Raw genomic sequence first — 10,554 nt, forward strand, 5'->3', positions numbered from 1 at the left:
ACAACCCGGCCACGAACAGGTATAAAAGCCAGAGCGTTGAGAGCTCTTGGCCAGTTCTGTTACACGAAGACCCAAGTCGGCCGAAGACATCTAGGACCCTGGACCAAGCCCTCCAGCCCTTATCAGGGCTAGGGCTCAGTGTAACCAATGGTCAGGGAGAGATCCCCTAGGTCCAAGCCAGAGGACGCTGGGATAGCAGGGAGATTAGATAGCCTGCAAGGTCCGGAGGCTGTACCTTCTCAGGGTAACGGGTGAGGGGACCATATACCCCTTTGTGTGATAGGGACTGTGTATTAAGATAATAAACAGTGTGTGCCATAAATAGGTTTAGAAGTCTGTCCTTTACGACACTACAATTGTACAGTACTGTACCCGTAGTGTCCATGTACAGTATTTGTACACTACTACAGGAACAGAAATCGCGTTTGGCTGAACCTTGCTGCCTCCTCCTTCTGACTGGAGGCTGGGAACACCACCACGTGGTGACCTGGGACCCACGATGAGCCGCTTGGGAGATGAGGCGAGATTGAGTTAAGGTGCAGACTAAACAGAGACAAGGTAGAGACAGGATGGAGACCAGATGGAGACGGAGACAAGATTGAGACAAGACGGAGACAGGTCAGACACAAGACGGAGACGAGACGGTGCTGCGGGTTGTTCCTTGGTGGCGGCAGCAGCGTCATCGCGAGCAGTGCAGAGACGATGCTCTACAGCAGCGATCTCACGGTCAACCGCGAATGATCGAGCCACCACAGGGGGGAGGGGGCGACTAGTGATTTCTGCACCTCGATACATTTGGCGCGAAAGTGCAGGAGCCGTGGTAGCTAAGGGGCCGTCCATAAATGGCTTCACGCGATTTTGGACTATTTTTGACCCCCCCCTCGTCACACGGCATCACAAAATGTAAACCCCCCCTCAAATATGACGTCACAAAGCTTTGCCCCCCCCCCCCAAAACCATATTTCCATTTTGAAAATAAAACATGCTTCAAATCGCTTTCAACTATTGTCATTGTAGTGCATTGTAGTGCATATTTAATGTGGTTTTGCACTCTGATGTTGTAGGAGTGTTATAACAATTCTATATTTATTTAAAGTTACACATTTTAATGTGACGTCACATTTATCACCCCCCCCCCCCCCTCGTCACAAATGTCTAAACTCCCCCCAGGTGCGTGACGTCATTTATGGACGGCCCCTAAACATGCGAGAGGTAAGGGCTTGTTGTACATAAGTGTTTTTTACTCATTTTCAGAGGGGGGGGAGGGTGTTGGAACTTTTGCCAAAAAATATATCATTAGAAGTGTGAGGAGCATTGCCACATATTTGAAACTAGTGGGTTGGATTTGATGATGATTGGCGAGGGGGGGGGGGGCACGTCAGGGACTCACACTAAAGGCCACCCAGTAGCCTTGCGATGAAGAACGCAATGAAAAATAACACGAGAAAAACACAAGGACATCATTAACAACACAAGAAGAATACAATGAAAAGAAGAATACTGCAATGAAGAACACCTGCTCAACATAAAAAAGCCAATGAAGAACACCTGCTCAACATCAAAAGCGTACGCCTAAGCTCCACCCCGTGTTGATGTCACACGCACGTGTCACAATCCGAAATCGGAGAAAAAACTGTTCCGGGAAAAAAAGTTACGCACGTGTAGGACTCGTATTGACGCGACAGCTTCTCTGTCTTTCTCGGTTCTTTATTAACGCGTATAGTTCACATCTCCTCCGTCGGCATCGCACAATGTCCCTCCATTCTTTCCAATGCACAACTCCCCCTCCGCTGGCTTCGCTCGCTCTCTGGTCCTCTCCTCCAGCGACCTCCCTCTCTGCTCTCTCTCTCCAGCTCGGTCGCTCTTTCTTCTCCCTGCCGTCTCACTCCGTCGTAACTTATCTACCAAGGTCCGTTACTCCGCTGCTATCCTGTACTTTATTCTATTTATCCGCTGCTACCATACTCTATCTTCTCTTGTCCACTGCTACCGTACTATACTCTCTTGTCTACTGCTATCGTATACTATACTCTCTTGTCTTCTGCTATCGTATACTATACTCTCTTGTCTGCTGCTATCGTATACTATACTCTCTTGTCTGCTGATCCGTCTCTTCCTCTATCTGTCTCTTGTCTCAGGCACCAACCAACTCAACTCCAACTGCAACTCCAACAACTCCCGTTTCTCCCCACGGTCTTTGCTTTTATCCCCGAACTAATTTGCTCCAATCAATTAGGTCATCCCCCGCTTCGCTACTCGCCCCCCAGCCCCCAGCGTCACGTGATGTTGTTGTCGTAGCACCGCGTCGCCAATCTCAGACACTCACCCCTCTCGACCAATCACCGGCCTGCGTCCTCAATTACCCCCGGACACCTGCAGGCCTCCCTTAATTACCTCACCCCCTTAATTGGCGCAATAACAACTGTATGGCGCCCGCTCCCTGTATCCCCGTTTGCCCTCACTGTCCGCCGCATGTCGTATCACAACCCAACACGTGACGCGTGTTTTCTCAAGTCCTACACACGTACACACGCGTGTGTAAATGTACCATAATGATTCGAAATAGTTGCCCTATCTGTGGAAGCTGAAGAGGAAACCCTTGCAGCTATTGATGTCGAGTTGTTCTCGGCATAGCGAGTCCCCGCCCTCTGACAGTCGACACCTCTCACCCAGCTCATGAAGTGGTCTCTCCTCACTCCAACTGTTGATAGAGCCCTCTGTATGGCTCTGGGTGTGGTCCTGGGTGTGGCGTGTCACCCCCAACCCACTCCAGCAGTAGAGACTGTATACCTCTCAGCACGCTCACAGCTTCTGGGGCTGCACAGCTTGAGGCTATTGCAGCCCTGGTTTTGGTTTCTCCACTCCAGCAGTGGATCAGACTCCCTTGCTCCACTCGGTGGGGCCAGTGGCCGGTGGCTGATGGCTCCCCTCACTTGGATTACTTCCCTCCCTTTTATAGCCGGTAAATTGGTATACACACCCATTCCCCTAAAACCGGTCTCACCAGCTATAACTGACACAAGAGGGAAGCCAAGGGTGTGATCCTAAACTTTCACCTCGTCACAGTATATATATGTCCGGCAAAAAACAACCCCCTACCTCCTTGATGGTGCCGGATGATAACGCTGTGGTGAACAGTAATATGGGGGGAGGGCCAATTTCAATTGGACATTCCCCTTATGGCGTTTGTAGCCACCACAGCGGCAAAAAAGAGACTCTGGACAGGTGTAAGGTGCTGGCAATCCCTCTACCTTCAACCTAAGTGCCACTAAACTACGTTAAAAAAATCTAACCAAGCTTGCTGCTAGAGGCTCACGGGCGACAGGCATCTATGACGTCTTTTGGCCAAACCCCATTTGATGTAGCCAGGAGACTGTGCCCCCACCCTCGGGGTTCCTCCAGAAACAGCAAAAAATCACTGCGAGTGGTCACATGGAATGTTTGAACGCTCACTGCAGAGGAGAACCTGCCACTCTTCTGTCGGGAGCTGGACTGGTACCGATTGGACCTCTGCGGCTATCAGGTGGCCTGGTGGACTGATTCTGGCTCCAGTCACCATGAGGGGTGGAGAGTCCTCTGCTCAGGGCAGGAGAATGGCAAACAACTGGGAGTGACTCTACTTTTGAACAAAAGAATGAAGGGGGTGTGGGAGTGTGGCGGTGAGGTTTGGGAAGCTGTAAGTCCCAGGCTACTGTGGGCTCGCCTTCCTATTAACCGGACGCGAGGGGTGGTGGTTGTGGTTATTTTTGCCCCCACAGAAGATGAATATCAGTGGAGGGATGCAGGCAAGGCCGATGAGTCAGATGCTTTCTATGACCTGTCACAGGTGATAGCTAAAGTGGCCACTCAGCATAGAGTAATCCTGTTGGGTAACGTTAATGCCCAAGTGGGTAATGATGCTGGCACTTGGGCTTGAGTGATTGGAAGACATCGGCCAGATCAGCTCAATAACAATGGTAGAAGGCTGCTAGTCTTCTGTGCAGCCCATGGGCTTTCAATTACCAACACGCTGTTCTGGCATTGGATCATCCAAACAACATAATGTATGCATGCCGGGTTCTACAAGAACATCTGTGGGACTATATAGTGTCCTTGACACCATGACCTACCATGGAGCTGATCTGCCCACTGACCATTGGTTTGTCATCTGTAAGATGCACCTGCCATTCTTCCACTGCGGTGTAAATCTAGGACCCCATTCAAATCTGCAGTAGCTTGGTCTCAGCTAGCTGATGAAAGTTGCAAGCGAGAATTACATCATCGCTTGCAGCTGGGGTTGGCATCGTCCCCCCCCCCTCCTCTTGATGCCTAGGGGAAATGGGCAAGGTTTATGACTGTGGCTCATGCAGCTGCAACGACTGCTTTGGGTACATGGTACAAACCTCCCCAGAGACCCTGGCTGATCGAGGAGGTGTTCCGGCTGGCTGAGAAAAAGCGACAGACCCACTCTCGGCCATCACTCAGAGGTTCGGAGAGCTGTGTGGCACTGCAAGGATAGGTGGTGGTCACTAATTGCTAAAAAGATGTAGTCTGCATCAGTAGCCCGTGATCATAAATCACTCTTTAACTCCATCAAAAAATAACTTGCAGCACCACACCTATCACCATCATCAGGGGAAAGGAAGGTGATCCGATCTCCGACCCCCAAGAACAGATGTGCAGATTTGTTGAACACTTCTGTGAGGTCTTGGGGGAGGGGGAATCCCTCAGTCTGGAAAACATCATTGGGCAAAGTGGGGATGACCCTCTTGAGGCTGCGGTGCCTCAAATATTGTAATAGGTATTTACCCCCTGTGAGTAGCTGGCTGAAGTTCCATCTGTTGAGGTGCGGAAGTCTGAGACAAGGATATAGCTGGGCTGAGATTATCCCCCAAGCAAAATGCTGAGGGAAGGCGGAATTTGTGTGTAGACTGCCGTATATGATATCATAATAACAGTCTGGATCACTGGAGTGGTTCTGCAGGATTGTAAGGATGCCCTTGTGTTCCCCCTCTTTAAGAAGGGGGACCACACAGACTGTAACAACGACAGGAGCATCTCCCTCCTCAGTGTGCCGGGAAAGGTCCTGGCAAGGATTATTCAACATTGCCTTGCCAGGCACGCTGAGGAGAGGTTTGTGGAGCCCCAGTGTGGTATCAGGCAAGGGCGGTCATGCACAGATGCCCTATTTTCTCACCATGTGCTACAGCAGAGGTGTAGGGAATTTTAACAGGCCCTACATCTATGCTTTATTGACCTGGTCAAGGCCTAATATACCATCAATAGGCCTGGGCTCTTAGTTGTTCTTCATGCTTTTAGAGTCCCTGACTTTCTGCTCACGATCGGGTTAAACTATGTGGCCACGAGTCGGAGCTATTCCCTGTTCACCTTGCGGTGCGACATCCTAGTTCATGAAGCATTCTATGGCTGCAACGGAGGATTCTCCATCTGGTAAGGATACAAGGGGGGACTGATCAATGCCTGGGTATGGTTCTCTACTGGTCAACCATGTTAAGTATGCTGATGATCTGGTCATTTCTGCTCACTCAGAGAAGGAGTTGGAGGCGCTGTTGCTGAACCTAGAATGTGCCACTAAGTGGTGTGGCCTCACGATCAGCCCTACCATATAAATACAACGGAGCCGCACGACTTACGACTCAGGTGCGTAGCAGACCCCGCGGCCACTGCAGTTGTTGACGGTGGCGCACGAGACCTCGGTGCACGCTGCTCCCGTCCAGCCCTCATCACACGAGCACCAGTTAGGCCCCACGCAGCGGCCCCGTCGGTTGCACTGCTGCACATTGTCACAGACAAACTTCTCGCACGCAGCCCCAGCGTGGCCAGGATAGCACCTGCCGAGAGGGTAGGGGAGATAGGGGTGGTTGGTGGACGGGAGTAGGGCGGTTACATCATTAATCGGACAAAAACTGATGACGAGTGTGTACATCAGTTTTTGCTTCTGATGACTAATGTGTACGTCATTGGTTTTTCCTTCTAATTCCATTCCATTGACGTAATGTGCATACGTCATCAAAACGAAACCGAAAAAAATCTAAAATCCGTAGCAAGACTCCCACCCAAAAGGCCGTGGGGGAGGGGCATGTGGTACAGTTTTGGCGCTGGCTATCGTAAAGTGGCAGTAGTCATGTCACTACGCTTCTTTGCAATTAGTACAGTACAACGTCCTTATAAAAACAACTACCACGCCTATCTACATAAAACTAACACTGAGATCCGCTCTCGCGTTCCGAGATTTGGCAGTGAATGGGACACCCACCCACCACCCTGCGACTTGGAGACGTTATCGGGCATGGGACAAGGGGTTAAAAATTGATGTAATTACACACATGGCTATCTGATTCACTCCCTCTACCGATCTACCTCCTGAAAGCTCCCACATCCCCCCTTTGCAAATCAGTAAGCGGTCACATGCTATATCCAGCTTCAGTGTCATGTGTTGCACTCACGCAGAGCTCCGAAAATTTTAATCCGAGTTAATCCTCAGTTGTAGCGAAAGCTCGTTCGCGCATAATATTATCACTGCACAATAGATATGCGACACGCTTAAGGCCATGCGAGTGGCTGTTGATTTTTTTGTGATGAGTGATGGCATTTCGACGTTGCGCACAACAGCGGTCAATTCACAACACGAGGTGTTGGTAATACATTTCTCTGGAATTATATCAATCCCTGGTCGATTGTTGCTAGAGGCCTTCTAATTTGGTGCATGTACAAAAATGGGGGTGTCGCCGCTACTAAACTCCTTCTCCCCCCCTCCAGGGAGCTCTCTGTGCGTGAAGTGTGGGCGCGAGAGCGCGCATGGGCAAAAACAAAGGAGTCTATAGAGGGGACGGTATCGCATGGGGTGACTGATTGAGCCACCGAACTCGATTTGAGCCACTGCCATGGTCTCGACAAGACTTCTTGCCAGAAGTGCCAAGACGCGGCTACGATGATTACGTGAGCTCGTCATGGCTATGAGGATTTTATATTAGAGTTGTCATTTGTATTGCAGCAGCCAAATCATCTAGATAATCTCAACGCATGTTTATAAATGTGCAGGAAAAAACCGGAGGACCTGGAGAAAAAAATCCACGCGGCCATGGGGAGAGAGATATGCAAACTCCAAATATACAGCAGGCATCAGGGTTGGGATCAAAATCACGACCTCCTATATACCAGGCGAGGGAGATAACATATGTTAGCCTCCGTGCCACCACTACTATCCATTAAAATAGGTAGATTTCGACATCTTAAATGTTACCACCCGACCTCATGGTAGCTGCAAATAAGCAGTGGGGGCGCGTTATTTTGCAAAGACAGCGGCGCCATTACCTGCAGTGGTTTTGCCAGGTGCAGGCGCCATTACCACTGCAGTTGTTGACACCTTCACAGCTGATGTTGAGGTCCTTCAAAAAAGGCTTCCATCGAACATACTCGGGGTATTTGATCCGAGCCAGCACATCCACCTCTCTTATTACTGACCAGGAGTTCTCGGTGGCATTCAACTGATGTCCGGGATCGCTCAAAGACACCCACAGGTCATAGTCTGCACTCTCTACGTTATTGAATATGTTACGTTCGACTCCAAGCAATGCATTTTGCACCTGTAAAAGAAAGATCCATTTTTATAAAGCAAATCTTTGCATATTGTATAGTAGTGTATTGTATAGTAATGTATAGTGTAGTGTATAGTGTAGTGTATAGTAGTTTAGTGTATAGTAGTTTAGTGTATGGTAGTATATTGTGTAGTGTATACCAGTGTATACTGTAGTGTATAGTAGTGTATTGTATATCAGTGCATAGTGTAGTGTGTTATATTATAGTGGATAGGAGTCTATAGTAGTGTTAGGGTATAGTTGTGTATTGTGCAGTGTTTAGAATTGTGTAGCAAAGTTTATAGTAGTGTATTGCGTAGTTTATAGCAGTGTATAGTGTAGTGTATAATAGTGTAATGAGAGCCTATGTCCGGCTCACGTGGTGATAGGCTCTGCCGGTCCTGCTCTACAGCCAATGGGGGGAGAGCCTGGGAGCATGGCCCTGGCGTGATCGAGGGATGTCAGCTAGGATGATTGGTTCTGCTGGTCTTGGCCTCAGCCAATGGGAAGACAAGTCAGGGGCGTGGTCCCGGGAGTTGATGGGGGAATCTGGAACATTCAGCGCAGGCTAGGATTGGCTGGAGCGTACCACGTGACCCAGGCATTAAATAAGGGAAGAGCCGAGGGACACGTGGTCAGACAAGGAATGAAGAGAGAGCGGGGCCACGCGCGAGCGGGGCTCCGAGTGCCACGTGGCGGTGCGTCTCTTGCGAGCTGTCTGCCCATTTCCCGTTGCCTGCCAGCAACGGGGAGTGCTTGTGAACTGAGATAAGTAAATAAAAGGACCAATTCCACAAACCGTCTCCAGAGTATTATTACAATAGTATAGCGTATAGTAGTGTATAATAGTGAAGTGTATAGTAGTGTATAGCAGTGTATTGTGTACTGTATCATAGTTTAATGTATAGTAGTCTATAGTATCGTAGTGTATAGTGTAATTTAGAGTATAGTAGTGTAGTGTATTGTGGAGTGTATAATAGTGTAATGTATAGCAGTCTATAGTACTGTAGTGTATTGGTGATTTAGTTTAGTTGTTTTCATTTTTTATATTATTTTATTTTCACCTACGTGACTTTACTAAAAAACCAAAGAGTATAGATCCTTGTAGTCACGGAAACTTAAAATCTAGAATCGGCTTAACTTAGCTTTCTTATTAACCAGCTCAACTTCCGCCATCCATCCACTGCGTCACAAAGCTTTAGTTTGAACTCCATGCCCACCTCCCAGCCCACACACCGCCCCCACTCACCCTGGCTCCTCCCCCCCCCTCTACCCCCCCCCGCAGCTATATAATCCCTCGTCGCAGCCATCTCTTATGCATACTTAAGCGATTGTTCTTTCGCTGTTTTGTCCCCACCTGAAGATGGACGCTTGTGTTGTGCCCGAAACTTCGTGATTTAATTTAGTTGTTTTCATTTTTAATTTATTTTATTTTGACCACTGACCATTCTCCTGCTAACGACGGGCTGTTGTAGGTACAGTATCTAATAATTAATGCATTGATTAACCATTATTCTTTTAATATTATGTGTATATAACGTTGTTAGTATCTTTATGCATTAATATACTTTGTCTAAATATTATAGAGTACGTTTTTTGCGTGAAAAATTGTAACTTTCGATATCGGAACGAATTAAGCCTTTAACGTGTATTTCCGATACTCTATTAACGACCAAATCACTTAACGACCGGTTTCGTGGAACCAATTTTCGCCGTTAGGAGGGGTACACGCTGTCATTTAACCCATATGTGTGTGTGTTCAACTTCTTTCAATCAGCAATTCTAAAGAAGGATGTTTGTAAATATAGACGATGATGTTAAAGTGCATCATAGCTCCCAGTGGCTTTCTAATATCGGAAGGGAAGAGCATTCCAGACGGCCACAGAAGCAGCAGCAGCATCTGAAAGCGCCGTATGATGATGCGGTGTCCGTCAACATATAACCGAATGTTATTGTGACAACGGCAACGGTGACGGCTACACTTCTAAAGTGTTCAATGAGACCACTTCACCTTCAAGATAAACATGTTATCGACCAATAATAACTAACACATGAATCGTACCTTTACAACGGCTCCAGTGTGTGGACACACGTTCTGTTGAAAAATGTTGTTGGTAACTCCCTGCCTTGACACAACGGTACACAATCCATAGCTGCAAGTAATCGACACAATGGATGTCCCCGCGTTGTTTTGAAACTCATTTCCAGACAGGCTGAAGGCAAAGTCCTCGACCATGTAACCGACGCTTATGGTGACAAGCGATTTTAAAGAACTCGAATCGATCACGTTGGATGTGAATACATTGTCGACCAAATAGAGGTCAGGTTTTGAGTAATAGGAATTAAAATAGACTGCTTCTCTCCCTGTGTTCGACTCAAAGTTGCTGTTCGTGACTCTGGCTGTTGCACAGTTTTTAATGTATATTCCTCCAGCGCTGAAACAAAACGCAGCGATGTAGCTTCAATACGTGACCGTTATGTCCCCCACCCGCAAAACAGCACAATTAATTTAAGGTGCACAAACATTTCTCCAGTTGATGATTATTGTAATGTCATTGTTTCTTGACTCTGTAATTGTAAATCAGATTTTATCGATGAACTTGCAGTGCAAATAAACAATTCAACTGCAGTCAACTCAACATCACCCACTTTACCCACTTACTCGCCCAGCCACCCACTCAAACTCACCCGCTCACTCACCCGCTCACTCACCCACTCAGTCACCCACACATTCACCCACCCACCAACTTCCCCACACACGTACCCACCCATCCATCCACCCACCCACTCACCCACCCACTCAATCACCCACCGACCACCCAGTCACCCACCCACCCAAACATTCACCCACCCACCGAATTCCCCACACACGTACCCACCATGGGTGAAAAAAACCCGATTTTTCCAGCGGCAGGCATCATTTTTTTCTTTTAGAACCAATTAAACCGGATTTCTCCCAATCTCAGATGATCGGGTT

General features: G+C 48.1%; 1 long non-coding RNA gene across 1 annotated transcript in view; it reads right to left on the minus strand.

Annotated features, from left to right (window-relative positions):
• Positions 1–9,955, minus strand: part of LOC144733900 (uncharacterized) — a 29,768-nt gene extending 19,813 nt beyond the window's left edge. The window contains exons 1-3 of the long non-coding RNA XR_013588453.1: positions 9,640–9,955; positions 7,315–7,586; positions 5,634–5,831 (exon numbers count right to left, since the gene is read on the minus strand). This is a non-coding gene — a long non-coding RNA (uncharacterized LOC144733900). The remainder of the gene's footprint in view (positions 1–5,633; positions 5,832–7,314; positions 7,587–9,639) is intronic.
• Between the last annotated feature and the right edge of the window lie 599 nt (positions 9,956–10,554).

This window comes from Lampetra planeri, chromosome 48, assembly GCF_965212315.1.
Source record: "Lampetra planeri chromosome 48, kcLamPlan1.2.h2, whole genome shotgun sequence".
NCBI classification, from domain to species: Eukaryota; Metazoa; Chordata; class Hyperoartia; order Petromyzontiformes; family Petromyzontidae; genus Lampetra; species Lampetra planeri.